The sequence below is a fragment of the Anolis carolinensis genome, chromosome 2, assembly GCF_035594765.1.
Source record: "Anolis carolinensis isolate JA03-04 chromosome 2, rAnoCar3.1.pri, whole genome shotgun sequence".
NCBI lineage: Eukaryota > Metazoa > Chordata > Lepidosauria > Squamata > Dactyloidae > Anolis > Anolis carolinensis.
Genome location: NC_085842.1, coordinates 51,490,449 through 51,506,940, shown reverse-complemented (window position 1 = coordinate 51,506,940; position 16,492 = coordinate 51,490,449). Strand labels below are relative to the sequence as shown.

At 43.2% G+C, this 16,492-nt stretch overlaps 1 protein-coding gene and 1 long non-coding RNA gene across 8 annotated transcripts in view; both read right to left on the bottom strand.

Moving 5' to 3' along the window:
- The window catches only part of cntn6 (contactin 6), a 344,808-nt gene that overhangs the window by 134,914 nt on the left and 193,402 nt on the right, over positions 1-16,492 (bottom strand). The gene's annotated exons all lie outside the window — the stretch shown is intronic.
- On the bottom strand, positions 757-9,418 carry LOC134296000 (uncharacterized). The gene is made up of 2 exons (XR_010002550.1): positions 8,590-9,418; positions 757-2,243 (listed from the first exon to the last, which is right to left on the bottom strand). It is a non-coding gene; the product is annotated as an uncharacterized LOC134296000 (long non-coding RNA).

Sequence of the window (16,492 nt, the reverse complement as noted above, 5' to 3'; positions counted from 1 at the left end):
CCTTCATTTGGAGGTCTCCATTTTGTTCAGACCTCATGTTGGGCTTCATGCCTTTGGGCTGTTGTTGCCTCAGGCTGGGACCATTCTGGAAGAGGCCATGTGGTTTCTCTTTGTATCTGAGAAGCCCTCCGGGTTCAACATGGTCAGGCTCATGGCCTAACAGACTAGAAGGCATCAGATCTGGTCTGTTCTGGAAGCTGTGTAGTCTCTTGGCCCCAGAGCAAGGCACAGACACAGAGAGACACACTACTGGAAGAATAAATCTTCATTATGGGGCCAACTGCCTAGTTTGGGGTGGCAATCCTGGCTTCCCACTCCAAACTTCAGGCCTGTATTTTCACCTCAAGCTGGGCTGCATGTTAGGCCATCTCTTGAAGAGCCTGTTTGCTTTGCTGCCACAGGGGGTGCCATTTTCTACAGTATTCAAGAGGACATGGCAGGTACTGCTTGCTCAGGCTCATAGTCTAGCCCCCTGAAAAGTACAGAAGTTAAGCAGCCACACACTCTCAGCCATTAAATATAAATCTTCCTTATATTACTTATACAGTAGAGTCTCACTTATCCAAGCTAAAGAGGCCAGCAGAACGTTGGATAAGCGAATATGCTGAATAATAAGGAGGGATTAAGGAAAAGCCTATTAAACATCAAATTAAGTTATGATTTTACAAATTAAGCACCAAACATCACGTTATACAACAAATTTGACAGAAAAAGTAGTTCAATACACAGTAATGCTATGTAGTAATTACTTATGAATTTAGCACCAAAATATCACGATGTATAGAAAACATTGACTACAAAAATGCATTGGATAATCCAGAACGTTGGATAAGTGAGACTCTACTGTATTCATTATGGTTAAATACCCTGGTAGTGTCTTTTAGATCTGTGCTTTTGTCTTATGACAAGCCACGTCCATTTGGGGAACTGTAATCCCAAAAACACTCCACAAGAAAAACTTAAGTTTAAATACACTTGATGTATTTTATGTAGTTTCTAATATAGTAGGGTCTCTCTTATCCAACATCATGGGCCAGCGGAACATTGGATAAGTGAAAATATTGGATAATAAGGAGGGATTAAGGGAAAGCCAATTAAACGTCAAATTGTTATGATTTTACAAATTAAGCACCAAAACATCATGTTTTACAACAAATCTGCAACTTGTTTGGGAGCATGGATGCACTTGTGCTTTTGTTGGGCATATTAGTCCACTGTGTATTCCTGCCTAGAGAAACAGCTGTGGATCTGGGTGGGGGGCATACTGCATGGATAATACAGATCGTTGGATGAGCAAAGGTTGGATAAGCTAGACTCTATTGTAATTTGATAATATCTATGGGTCATTGATCTTGATTTTTAGATATGCCAATTTAAAATGTGTATGTGTGTATGTGTGTGTGTGTGTAACTTAAATGTTGGAAAACATACATAAGAAGCATAATGGGGCAAGCAAGACTCACTGGACTTGCACTCTTGAGTGTACACTGAAGTTTATGGATGGAGCCTGATTTGTCAAACTGTACTGACAAGTTTCAAGTGTTTCCACCAGATGTTTTGATATTCTTTTGTAACTATAAATTACCAATTAACAGTCATTTTCAGTAATTTTACGACTTGAAACATTGTAACTAAAATAGAAAATTGATTTAATTAAGTCTATATAAAAATACTAGCTGTGCCCGGCCACGCGTTGCTGTGGCGAAGTATGGTGGTATGGGAAATAAAGTATCGAGGAATTGGTGGTAGTTAAGGTAAAGGGTAAATACAGTAATTACTACATAGAATTAGTGCACATGGAACTACTTTTTCTGTCAAATTTGTTGTATAACATGATGTTTTGGTGCTTAATTTGTATAATGATTACCTAATTTGATGTTTAATTGTCTTTTTCTGAATCCCTTCTTATTATCCAACATATTCACTTATCCAACGTTCTGCCGGACTGTTTATGTTGGATAAGTGAGACTCTACTGTATATTTATAATCTTATATTATCTGCTTAGAAGTGGATTATATGAGGCCCCTTCTTCACAGCTGTATAAAATGCACACTGAAGTGGATTATATGGCAGTGTGGAGTCAAAATAAACCAGTTCAAAGCAGATAATATAAGATTATAAATGGGTTATATAGCTGTGTGGAAGGGCCTTGAGTCTACACTGGCATATAATCCAGTGCAAATTAGATAATCTGTGGAAGAGGCCTAAGTGGGGCCTAAGTCTGCCTGTCCCCTAACTGAACCTGTTATGATTGAGCCTCATGGCTCTGTTACTGACAGACGTGGGCGTAAGACTCCTCGAGAGTCAGATACTCTCGAGGAGCGAGAGAGAAAAAGACTGCGAGACATATTTGCAGCACCATCTGACGAGGAGTCTTTCGAAGGGTTTACGGAGAGAATGGAGGAGGGGCTGGTTAGCTCAGAGGAGGATGAGATGGATTGGACTCGGGTAAGGGAGGAAGTGGGTGCCACTGGCCATGATGGGACAGAAGATGAATGGGGACCTTCAGGATTAGACCCATGGTTTAGCTGGAGGGATGGGACGGGATCCACAGCTGGAGATGCTGTTGGGCGTAGTCAGAGGTGTTCCAGCTCTGACGAGGAAAGTGATGAGGAAACGCCCGGGTTAACGAGGACAGCTGACAGTGATGAAGATTTGTAACTGGCATAAAATGGGGCTTGAGAGCAATTGCAAATTGCGTTGGGCAAGGTAATCTGGGCAAACGCTTGGGATCCGTGTGTGTGTGGGACGCTTCCCTGAAGACTTGTGTGCTTTCCTGTGCTGTGACGTAAGTTGATTGGAATCCAGGGTCAGACGGCGGGAGGGATTGTGTGGGCATTTGTTTGTGCAAACCTGTGCTTACTCTTATTAGCTTGACCTTCCGTCGTCTTCTTGACGGACGCCATCTCCTGCTTTGAGAACTCGGACTGAACTGACCACGGCTTGTCTTCCCCCCTTCTTGGACTTGGAAAAACTACAAACGTCTGCTTCTGGCTTTGATCTACGGAACGGAACTGGTCTACTCAACTGCTACAATCCTTGGCTGATTTACTCGTGTTGGAGATCCTGTCTGCTGTGTGTGTGGGGGAGCGACGCAAGTTACTCTAAGCACAGTGTTGGCAGCAGAGAGGAATCTGCTGCCAATTAGTTGCATTCTTTGTATCTTTTGTTCCTTGGCTTTCGTTTCGTTTATACCCAGGCTGACGCAAGCAGTTTGTTTTTACCCGGATTAAACTCCGGTTTAATCCGGTTTATCTTTTGAACATTTACTTTTGCCCCTTTTTGCTCCTAAAGGCAAAAACTGCCTGGCCCTTGTGTTTTACGGGCATTTTTGAGTTCTGTAATCTAATAAACTCTGTTACTTTGAATCTTGTGGCGTTCTGTCCTTGACAGATTGCCCAACGCCCATAAAAAGTTTATTGCAGCAATAAACCCGTCAGGAAGACGATGGATGAGTTACGGGCCAAAGTAGACCAATTGCAAACGGCTTTTACCGTTAGCCAAACAGCTCAGGCTGTGAAAGGACATGTTTTGACTCCTGAACGCTTTGACGGAACCAGGTGCAAGTTGCCAACCTTTTTGGCACAAGTGGAGCTTTATTTTTCTCAGCTCAGTGCTCATGCTTTTCCTACAGACACTAGCAAGGTGGCCTTTATTTTGAGTTTGTTGACCGGTCCCGCAGGACAATGGGCCACTAATTTAATTTTGGGAAATGACCCAGTCAAGGACAATTTGAATAATTTCAAAAAGTTGTTAACTGATACTTTTGGGGATCCTCTCCGTACGGAGAACGCTGGGTGGGCTCTGTATCGGTTGAAACAGGGAAAGGGGACTGTTTTGGATTACTTAAATAAGTTTAACCTGTATCGCCACCAGCTGGATTGGGGGGAAAATGCATTCATGCTTTTATTTACTGCCGGGTTAAGTGATATGCTCCAGGATGAATTAGCACGCTTGGAGCCGGCTGAAAGCTGGGACGCCTTAGTAGCTAAGGTGCTGCGTTTAGACGCAAGGTTCGAGGCTCGTAAACACTCAAAAGCAATGTGTGCGCCACCCATGCATGTAACCAGGGCACCTGTGGTGATGGGGGAAGAGCCCATGGAGCTTGGGGTCTTTAAAAAGCTGTCTACAGAGGAAAAGAGCCGTAGGAGGCAGCTGGGCTTGTGTTTGTACTGTGGGAATGCTGGGCATTTTGCCAAAAATTGTAATGTGAAACCTTCCCAGCTTTCGGGAAAAGGCCAGCCCTAGTGCGACGTGAGTCCAACGCACTAGGGCTCCTCAAGCAGTCAACTGAGGGGAGGAAGCATGTTTTCGTACCCATTACATTATCTGTTGGGGGAAGGGAACTTGTTTCTACTTTGGCACTGCTGGACTCAGGGGCTACGGTCTCCTATGTAGATATTGAGTTTGCTAAGAAGCATGGCATTCCTAGAGTGCGCAAGGCATGCGACGTGTGGGTGGAAGGAGCAGATGGGAGACTGCTGGAGACTGGGGTGGTTAACCATGAAACCTCAGCAGTAACGTGGGAGGTGCAGGGAGTAACGGGAACGTTTGTGTGGGATATTACGAGCTTGCCTAGATATGATGTGATCCTGGGGATGGATTGGCTAGCTGTAGTAAACCCACAAGTAGATTGGGCAACACGTAAAGTGATCTTAAAGAGGCAGGATTGTTGCACTCTAAATGTTACTCATTCTGATATGGAGGGAGTGCCTGCTGAGTATGGGGAGTTCTCTGATGTATTTTGTAAAAGAGAAGCGGACAAATTACCACCGCACAGGCCATATGATTGCGCCATCAAGTTGGCAGAAGGTGCGAAACTGCCAGCAGGGAGGCTGTATGCCTTGACTGTACCGGAAAGGCAAGCTTTGCGGGAGTTTCTAGATGAAAATTTAGCCAAGGGGTTTATTCGCCCATCTAGTTCTCCAACTGCGGCACCAGTATTCTTTGTAGCCAAAAAGACTGGGGAACTTAGGCTGGTCTGTGACTATCGGATCCTAAACAAATACACCATTCGGGATAGGTACCCGCTCCCTTTAATCTCGGAACTGTTATCAAGGGTGCAAGGGGCTAAGGTCTTTACCAAGCTTGACCTGCGGGGGGCCTATAACTTAATCCGTATACGGGAAGGGGATGAATGGAAGACGGCATTTAACACGTGTTTCGGATGCCACGAGTTCCGAGTCATGCCTTTTGGGCTTTGTAATGCTCCTGCGGTATTCCAGAGGTTCATGAACGATGTGTTCAGGGACCTAATTGATCAATTTTTAGTGATTTATTTGGATGATATCTTGATTTTTTCTAAGGACGAGAAAGAACATCGTCAACATGTCAAGCAGGTTCTGCACCGACTGCGGGCTAATGGGCTTTTCGCCAAGGCTTCCAAGTGCGTCTTTCATGTGCCTGAAGTGGAGTTCCTAGGTCATGTAGTGTCAGGTAGGGAACTTAAAATGGACCCACATAAGGTTGACGCCGTCAACTCATGGCAGGAGCTGAAGACTAAGAAGGATGTACAAAGGTTCTTGGGTTTCGCTAATTACTACCGGGAGTTTATTCCGAATTTTGCAAAGCTCACGGTACCTTTGACGCAGCTTTTGCGCAAGAAACAGCCATTTGTGTGGGGGCGGGAAGCTCACGAGGCGTTTCTACAACTAAAGTCTAGTTTTCAATCGGACAACATACTAACCCATCCTGATGTTGACAGACCGTTCGTGGTAGAAGCGGACGCTTCTAGCTACGCGTTGGGGGCTGTATTGTCTCAGAAGGATTCCTCAGGGACCTTGCGTCCCTGTGGATTTTACTCGCGGCAACTAACACCCTTCGAGCAGAACTATACCATATGGGAGAAGGAGTTGTTGGCGATTAAGGTGGCGTTTGAGGTGTGGCGGCACTGGCTTGAAGGGGCACGGCACCAGATCGTGGTCAGATCTGATCACAAGAACTTAGAGCACTTGCAAACAGCAAAGAAGTTAAACCAGCGTCAAATCCGCTGGGCTTTGTTTTTCTCCAGGTTTAACTTCAAGGTGCAGTTCGTGGAGGGGAAGGCAAACTTGCGGGCCGATGCTTTATCCCGCAAGCCGGAATTTAAGACCAATGAGCAGGTAGTATGTCAGACCATCTTGCCTACTGCCTCTCTGTGTGTTGTAGATAATGAGCTTGGGTTACATGACCAGATCCTTGAGGCTCAGAAGGATGATGTGTGGACTCAGGAGCAACTGATGCTGCTCTCTGCAGGTAACCGTACCATACTGCCGCATCTCCAGGATCAAGACGGGGTATTGGTGCGTAGGGGGCAGGTTTACGTACCAGTAGGGACCCTCAGGTTGGAGGTGATTAGAGCCCACCATGACGAACCCATGGCTGGGCACTTTGGCAGGTTCAAGACCGTACAGCTTATCACCAGGAGCTACTGGTGGCCAAAGATGCGGCAAGACATTCTGCGCTTTTGTGACAGCTGCGCCGTTTGTCAGCAGAGTAAGACGCCTGTTGGGCGCCCTAGAGGGTTGTTATCGTCTTTACCTGTTCCGGAGAGGCCATGGCAAATCATTTCCATGGATTTTATTTCAGATTTGCCTAAGTCTGGGGGTTATACTTGTATTTGGGTGGTGGTGGATTTATTTAGTAAACTGGCTCATTTTATTCCTTGTTCAACCATTCCGGCGGCCCCTACGTTGGCCTTACTATTTACAAAGCACATCTATCGTTTGCACGGAGCACCCGAGGTGATTATTTCAGATAGGGCTCCGCAATTTGTGTCACGCTTTTGGAAACACTTCCATGAGTGTTTGGGGACTAAGTTAAACGTGTCTTCAGCTTTCCATCCGCAAACGGATGGACAGTCGGAACGGGTTAATGGGCTCTTAGAGCAGTATCTGCGTTGTTTTTGTTTAGATCAACCCACGGCTTGGGTAAAGTGGTTACCGGTGGCGGAATTTGCTTACAACAATGCGGTGCACACGTCTAGTCAGCATACGCCATTTGAGCTAACTTATGGTTTTCACCCACGGGGAGGTGTGGCGCCGTCGACCAATGTGGTCTCTTCGGACCCTGTGTACCGCTCTTCGGAAATGGCTGCATTGCATGATGTTGCCCGTCGCTTACTGTTGGAAGCTAAGGCAACGCAGAAGACTCAGGCTGACCGCCACAGGCAGGCAGGGGAGGAGTTGGAAGAAGGGGATTTGGTGTGGTTATCTTCCAAACATATTAAACAGGCTGGGGGAAAGTTTGCGCCTCGGTATTTGGGTCCCTTTCCTATCGTTAAAAAGATTTCTTCTGTTGCGTTTCGTTTGCGTTTACCGTCTAGTTTAAAGGTCCATCCAGTCTTTCATCGTTCGCTGTTGAAACTTGATACCTCTAGTCGTCGTGGTGCTATAGCGGAGGGTATCACTGCCACTTCTCCGCCATCGGGGGAGGAGGCCTTTGTGAGAGGGGATAGTGTTATGATTGAGCCTCATGGCTCTGTTACTGACAGACGTGGGCGTAAGACTCCTCGAGAGTCAGATACTCTCGAGGAGCGAGAGAGAAAAAGACTGCGAGACATATTTGCAGCACCATCTGACGAGGAGTCTTTCGAAGGGTTTACGGAGAGAATGGAGGAGGGGCTGGTTAGCTCAGAGGAGGATGAGATGGATTGGACTCGGGTAAGGGAGGAAGTGGGTGCCACTGGCCATGATGGGACAGAAGATGAATGGGGACCTTCAGGATTAGACCCATGGTTTAGCTGGAGGGATGGGACGGGATCCACAGCTGGAGATGCTGTTGGGCGTAGTCAGAGGTGTTCCAGCTCTGACGAGGAAAGTGATGAGGAAACGCCCGGGTTAACGAGGACAGCTGACAGTGATGAAGATTTGTAACTGGCATAAAATGGGGCTTGAGAGCAATTGCAAATTGCGTTGGGCAAGGTAATCTGGGCAAACGCTTGGGATCCGTGTGTGTGTGGGACGCTTCCCTGAAGACTTGTGTGCTTTCCTGTGCTGTGACGTAAGTTGATTGGAATCCAGGGTCAGACGGCGGGAGGGATTGTGTGGGCATTTGTTTGTGCAAACCTGTGCTTACTCTTATTAGCTTGACCTTCCGTCGTCTTCTTGACGGACGCCATCTCCTGCTTTGAGAACTCGGACTGAACTGACCACGGCTTGTCTTCCCCCCTTCTTGGACTTGGAAAAACTACAAACGTCTGCTTCTGGCTTTGATCTACGGAACGGAACTGGTCTACTCAACTGCTACAATCCTTGGCTGATTTACTCGTGTTGGAGATCCTGTCTGCTGTGTGTGTGGGGGAGCGACGCAAGTTACTCTAAGCACAGTGTTGGCAGCAGAGAGGAATCTGCTGCCAATTAGTTGCATTCTTTGTATCTTTTGTTCCTTGGCTTTCGTTTCGTTTATACCCAGGCTGACGCAAGCAGTTTGTTTTTACCCGGATTAAACTCCGGTTTAATCCGGTTTATCTTTTGAACATTTACTTTTGCCCCTTTTTGCTCCTAAAGGCAAAAACTGCCTGGCCCTTGTGTTTTACGGGCATTTTTGAGTTCTGTAATCTAATAAACTCTGTTACTTTGAATCTTGTGGCGTTCTGTCCTTGACAGAACCCTGGCTGTCCCTTGGCTGAGTTGGTGCTAGGAGACCAAGTGGGCAGAGATTAGCCCTCTAAACTGGCAGCAATTGGTTAAAAAATTATTGCTCTCCCTCTAATTAGGACTTTATTTTTCTTTTCTTTTTGTTGTATCAACCTAGAGGCGTGGATGATGGGTTGTGTTGTCAAATTTCGAGGTTGGGGGGCCTGTAGTTTTGTTGTTTTGTGAGTCACCGTTATGCCATCACTCATTTATATATATAGATAGAATGAACCATACTATTTAAATTATTTTGTGATATGGAACTAACCTTCATGATTTTCTAAATAAAAGTTTCAAACCCACTGAAATTTTTCTGGCTACGGCCCTGGCCATGACTATCTTTTTATGAGAAGTTGTCTAATGTTAGAGCCCACCCTTGGCCTAAGATGTCGATGATGGAATTGGTGCTAACAACAACAACTTACATGGTCACCTATAACATTTGTTTCAAATCTCATCTATTTTATTCTCATTGTATTACCTAATATTATAACATGATATGTCATAAGTTAATCATGCATAATGATTTCTCCCCCTGTTACCATGGAGTGTGGAGCAGAGATCAGGTGCTCAGAAAGGATTGCAATAGCTAATAGACATTTAAAGAACAGCAGCCCTATTTCACAGTTGGCTTACTCGCTGTCTGTGTTTTCTGCAGAAATCTATGAATAAGTTATCACCTGATTCTCCATAATTCTCCATTTCCTCCCTCTGCCTGCATTTGTCTTACTTTACAAGCATCGACTTCTTTCACATTGCATTTTGCTACTGGCTGCAATTCCTTTCCAATTGCCTTCCAATTGCCCCTGGCAATTTCCTTTCATCATTGCATTCTGGCATGAGAAGACTGGCATGGTACAGCTAATCAGTCAAAACTGTAATGATACCATGTAAACTCAGCAGAATGCTAAGGTGTGATTGTGATTCTTCTGATGCTGGTGCAGAAATGCCACAGTTCAGCTGTGCATGGTGGCACGTCATCACCATTCAGAGGAAGCAGTCATAGACCACAGCAAGCATGAGATATGCTTGTGGCAGGGAAAACATATGTTTCTCTCTGTTAACCAAATTAGATTATCACAAGAACATTACTGATATATACTGAACCATATGGGATATTTCTAGAGAATGCTGGGAAGTAGGCTGACAGAGCAATTGAGTTGTTCAGCTTGTGGACTTGCCAACTCTTGCAATTTCACTGATGACTTTCATGATAAACACTTAAAGTGACATGTTTTTTCATCAGAGAATGAGCAGAGTGTCAGAATCAAAAGAGAAGGAGAACATTCTGGATGAAAACAGGATGTTCTTGCGTGTGCAGGGTGACCCTCCCCCCTTACACCCACAATAAAAACCAGCCACACACAAATACTGGTAACAAAAGCCACAACTTGTCTATTAGTTACAGCTGAAAACAGGATTGGCAGTCATGTATTGATTCTGGATCCCATGCTCAGACAGCCCAGCTGCTGGCCCAATGGCAGCAAGAGAGGAGCCTCTGGGTGGATCCATATGATCCACCCACTGGCAACAATTGAGTGGGGGCATAGTGCAGGTTCCCATCCAGCACCACACCGCCCCTTGCTAGTCACTTGGATGGCCCCAAACAGGATGGAGAAGAAGTCAGTACTGGATCCAGAGTCCATGCCAACTGCCCCCAAGTTGTGGCATGGAGATACAACACAGAAACAATAACTGAACAAACTAGGGGTGGGATGATGGGAAGATCTAGAAGACAACAGAACATGAAGAGGAGCCCTGCCAAAGTGAAGAGGTTTTCACTCAGGTCTGCCCAGTCTAACCAATCAGAGCTTCAAACATGCAAAGCCTGAGAAAAGCTCCCCGGGAAGAAGGAGCTCATTAAGATTGCCCATTGTAGACTTCCGGGTGTGGCAGCATGGCGGCTGGTCGAGCGTCCTGAGTGCTCTCGGGCGCTGGCCTCTTCAAGGGCCAATTTGGGGTCGAGTACACCCCTACTCCAGGACGGATTGAGCTCCGGAGACAGCCAACCATCCCAGACCCTTAGCCAAGAGACCCGAGAGGTGCTCTCCCTCAAGGAGAACGTCCAGGAGGTTCGGCAAGGGAGGTGGTAGCAGGTCAGGAGAGTGCAGAGGGACCCAAAAGGGACCCAGTACAGCCGCCGGCCGCACTTCCAAACATAAAGAAACTTTAGGGAAGATCGAAGATTGATCGAAGGATCGCAAGAGAGAGGATCGGAGTACAGTGTTGAGAGATCTGGTGTCGGACGATTATAAAAAAGAACGAAAGAAGAACAAAGAAGATCAAGGATATAAGGTACCCCCCCCCTCATTAAAGAGAGACAAAGATGACTAATATAATCTAAATGAAGGTTGGAGAGGAGAGGGAAAGGCCGATAGAGTGTGACGTTGACCCTTGCCGGGAAAAGGTGAGCAAAATTGGAAGTTGGAAACATTGGAAATACTGTACTTAATTAGAATTGTGATTGTGGGAAAACTCACTCAGAAGTTGGAAAAGTGCCAATCCCCAGGGGTGAGGAGGAGACCGGGAGGCAGAAGGTCGTCCTTGAGGCTAGATTGTTTGGTCTAGCCGGGTGATTGCGTCAGCGGTGGGGTCGAGATCCCCGGATGAAGGTGAGGGCGGAAATGGTTCAGCGGAAGGAGTGGCGGAAGGAGCAGTAGAGAGGAGGCAAGAAGGACCTCTGAGAAAGTGCACCTTAGAGTTTTGGAGAATAAAGATAAATAAGAAAGTGTGGAGGCGGAGGCGCGAGAACGGAGAACATGTGGAAAGGAGGAGGAGAAGAGAGTTAGCTGCAGCGGATGGATTGATTAGGAACCGGACAGTGTGAAACGAGGAGCCGTGGTGGGACGAGAGAAGGACGGAGGAAGGAGGACGGAGGGGTCGAACGCGGAGAGTGACGAGGACGAGAAGCAGACGGAGAAGTAGGGGACACAGGAGGAGCGGAGGAGAGAAGAAAGAGGGCGTTGACAAGGACGAGAAGCAGACGGGTGACGGAGAGAGGCAAAGAAGCCGCGAATCAGGACGTGAAACAGGCGAGCCGCAGAGAGAGGGACGAGGACGAGAAGCAGACGGGCGGTGGAGCGAGGAAAGAGAAAAGAGGACGAGAAGTAGACGAAAGATAGAGAGAGGAAAGAAGACGAGGACTTAAGTTAAACTGAGCGACGGTAGGGGGGAAAGTGGTTGTTAGAGCCACTGTAAAAGCAGGGAGTTAAGGAACAGAGGGGGATAAACGAAATTTACACCTAAAAGAAAGAGCATTTAATAAGAGGTAAAAGGAGGGAAGGAGAAGGGCTCGAAGAGAAAAGAGAGGGGAGGATAAGGAGTAGGGGAGGGATCTAGTAAGAAGCTTCTTATCAATTGTAGAAAGTGCCAATAGATTAAAAAAGAAATTACGAGAAAGGTCATAAGTGTATTAACCCCCCCACACCAGATTAGGTCAAAATCAAATGACAACGTTATGAAATATTGTTAATGTTTATATATCTGAATTTACCCCATTAATTTAGAGAATCCCAGAATAAGTAAAACGGAAAACAAATCCACTGAAGATGACTACCCCAAAAATGAAGATAGAAGATAAGAAAGTCCCTGCAAGAAAAGGATCAATCTCGGAGGAGGTGAATCTGAAAGATATAATGAGAGAACTCCAGAGGATTGCAGAGAACCAAAGAATGTTTCAAGACCAGTTGACAATAATGAAAAAGGACCTAACTGAAGAGTTTGCAGACATTAAAAAAGAAATGAAAGGCTTGCAGGAAGACATCAAAGATATAAAGGAAGACAATAAAAAACTGGAAAAAACACAAGATAATTTCAAGACAAAATTAGAAAAGTTGGAATCGAGAAACGCCAAATTAGAAGAAAGGCAAGAAAGACTAGAAAGGAAAGAATTAGAGTTCCAAGTGAGAATAAGAAATATAGTAGAAGAGCCAAGAGAAAATGTGAAGCAGATAGTAACTCAAATCTTAGCGGATCTGCTACAAGTACAAGATGAAGAAATGGAAGAGAACATAGAAAAAGCCTTCAGAGTGACAACAAACTTCTCAAAGCAAAATAAAGTAGCAAGAGATGTGGTGGTCCATTTTGAGAGAAGGAAAACCAGAGAGGAAGTATTGAGATTAAGTAAAAAAATACTATCAGATTTAAAGGTTTAAAAGTAACAATCCTTAGGGAACACCCGACAAGCACTATGCAGAGAAGGAAGAAATATCTCTTCCTCACGGAAGAATTAAATAAAAGAAACATTAGATTTAGATGGGAAAGAAGAGAAGGAATCATGGCCACCTACAAACAAGAACAGCACTGGATCACAACAGAGGACAAGGCGAAGGACTTTTACAAATTTCTAATGAAAGAAAAAACTAAACCAAATCCAAATATTAGCCCCCTAGAAGAAGAACTGGAAAGAGATAAGAAAAGAGCCAGAGCCATTTCCCCAGAGACCCACGCTATCAAGCCCATCGCACAACTCCCAAATTTGATAGATTTAGAGGAAAAGGAAGCAAAAGAAGATTTTTTTTCTGCCCTGGTTTTCATTGTTTTCTCTGATTTGGGTTGTAATATATATTCGATGATTTTGCACTGTTATATTGTGTTATGATTTGCTGTTTATTTTGTTATATTGTATGGTGTCTGGGCATGGCCCCATGTAAGCCGCCCCGAGTCCCCATAGGGGAGATGGTGGCGGGGTATAAATAAAGTTTTATTATTATTATTATTATTATTATTATTATTATTATTATTATTATTAAAACAACAATATGGAAATAAAATGTCACTCAAACAATATTAACGGATTAAATTCCCCTAATAAAAGAAATAGATTATTCAACCATCTAAAGAAGTCGAGATTTGATTTAATAGCCCTTCAAGAAACACATATCTGCCATAGACATGACGCATTACTATCCCACAAGGGTTTAGGGGTGGTATTTTCATCAACAGCTAATGAGAAAAAAAGGGGGGTAGTGTTATATATAAATGAGAAATTGAACCCAGAATTAGCATTCAAGGACGAAGATGGCAGATGGGTGGGTGCAAAGATTAGGACAGATAATCAGACAATTCTAATTTGCAATATCTACGCTCCGAATGGTCCAAAAACAATATTCCTAGAAAAATTAAAAAAGAAAATAGATGAACAAGAATTCGATGAACTAATAATATTGGGAGACTTTAATGGAATAATCGACCCGGAGATAGACAAAAAGGGAGGTGGTACAAATAAAAAAAAAGGTAAGAACAAGATCAGGCCTATTACCAATGAAATTTGTGAAGGACCTACAAGATTGGGAATTAAAAGATGCGTGGAGGACTCACCATGACAAACAAAGGGACTTCACTTACTTCTCCAACAGACATCATACCTGGGCGAGGATAGATATGGTCTGGATGACCTCCCCAATGATCCTTAAAGTGTCTAAAATAAATATCTTGCCCCGGTATATCTCAGACCACTGCCCAATAGAATTCATAATCAACAGGAAACAAAGAAACTATAATTGGAGATTAAACGGGAATCTCATCAAGTCAGAAGGAGATATTACAAAAAATAAAAAAATTCTCCAGGAATACTTTGAGATAAACAACACGACTGAGGTCTCCCCACAAGTAATCTGGGATGCGAGCAAAGCATTTATGCGTGGACATTTTATTCAACAAAATGCCCAGAAAAACAAAATTAAGAATAAGATTAGAGCCAATTTAAAAGAAGAAATTAAACGGAATGAAAACAAACTGAAACAGGACCCGAACGATAGTAAAATAAAACAAGATTTGGAAAACCTGAGGAAACAATTGACCTCTATAGACTTAGAAGAGACATTCGTGGAAGAACTGACCCCACTCTTAAAAAAAATCATGAATGAGATTTTAGAAAATAAAAAAGTGCCAGACTCATGGCACTACGCAACGATAACAGTTATCCCAAAAGACGGGCAAGACCCAAGATTAGTGAAGAATTATAGACCCATATCCTTGTTAAATTCGGACTACAAAATTTTCTCAAATATACTAGCAGAAAGATTGAAGGAATTTTTGTCTGATTGGATAGGGGAAGATCAAACAGGTTTCCTGCCCAGAAGACAAATGAGAGATAATGTGAGGGAAATCATAAATATAATTGAATATTACGAGGGTATAAAAAAGGAAGAATTGGCATTACTGGCGGTAGACATGGAAAAAGCTTTTGATAACCTAAATTGGGACCTTATTAAACTAATGATAAAGGAATTGGACATGGGATACAGATTTACTAACGCGATCAACCAAATTTACGACCAACAAGAAGCTAAAATAAAAATAAACTCTTTGGAATCTAAAAACTTTAAAATCCAGAAAGGAACAAGACAGGGTTGCCCACTGTCTCCTCTTCTATTTATCTTTGCATTGGAACTGTTACTAAAGAACATTAGAAAGGACCCCCAATTAAAAGGAGCAAGTATCAGAAAACATAAATACAAAATCAGAGCATTCGCTGACGATTTGATATGTATAATTGAAGATCCAATTAAAACAATGAATATCTGGCTAGACAAATTTAAAGAATTCGAAAAGATATCAGGATTAAAAATAAACCTAGATAAAATAATGATATTAACAAAAAATATGACTAATACAAGACAAAGAGAATTAACAGAATTAACAGGTATCCAAGTTAGGAAAAAAATCAAATATTTAGGAATTATTCTAACTGCTAAAAACTCCCAGCTTTTAGAAAATAATTACGATGCCAAGTGGAAGGAAATTGGAAAAGATTTAGAAAAATGGAAACACTTAAATTTATCATTATTAGGGAGGGTGGCCGCAGTAAAAATGACCATACTGCCAAAAATGATTTTTCTCTTCCAAAACATCCCAATTATAAGAAATTCTCTAAGATTCAAAAAATGGAATAAAGATTTGAGTAAATTCATATGGAGGGGGAAGAAACCAAGAATTAAAAGAATATATCTGATGGACGGAAAAAATAGGGGGGGGGGCTAGGCTTCCCAAACCTCCAACTTTATCATGATGCCTGCGGATTAATGTGGGTAAAAGACTGGGCCACCCTCCAAAAAACAAAAATTACAGCATTAGAAGGGGCAGATTTAAGATCAGGGTGGCACGCTTACTTATGGTATAACAAGAAATCAATAGAGAAAAATTTTGGGAATCATTTTATTCGATCATCACTGTTGAAAATATGGGATAAATACAAGAGGAGTCTATATTTAAAAACACCGTTATGGATATCCCCGTTAGAGGCGTGCCAGAGAAGGGAACTGGGCGTGGAAAACTGGCCAAGATATAAAGATATATTAATCAGGGAAAATGACTCTTACAAATTGAAAAATCAGGAAGACTTACATACAGAATTTAAAAACATAGGTTGGCTCCAATACATTCAAATAAAAGACTATTATAATAAAGATAAAAAATTAGGATTTGAGGACAAAGAGAGTTTCTGGGATAAGGTAATGCAATCGGAAAAAAAGATAATATCGAAAATTTATAAAAAGTTACTGGAATGGGAAACAGAAACAGAACCGATCAAGACGTGTATGATAGAATGGGCAAAAAATCTTGGGGAACCAATACAATTGGCTGAATGGGAAAAAAGCTGGAACATCAGACTCAAATTTACATACGCCACGGATCTGAAGGAAAATTGGATAAAGATGTTCTACAGATGGTACTGGACACCACAAAAAATTGCAAAATTCTATAATAAAACATCAAATAAATGCTGGAAGTGTGGGGAGGAAGTAGGGACCTTTTTTCATTGTTGGTGGACATGTAAAAAGGCAATGCTCTACTGGAGAGAAGTGCACCAAAGAATTCAAAAGATGTTGCAGATTAGAATTGATCTGAATCCGAAATACTTCCTCTTGGGGAT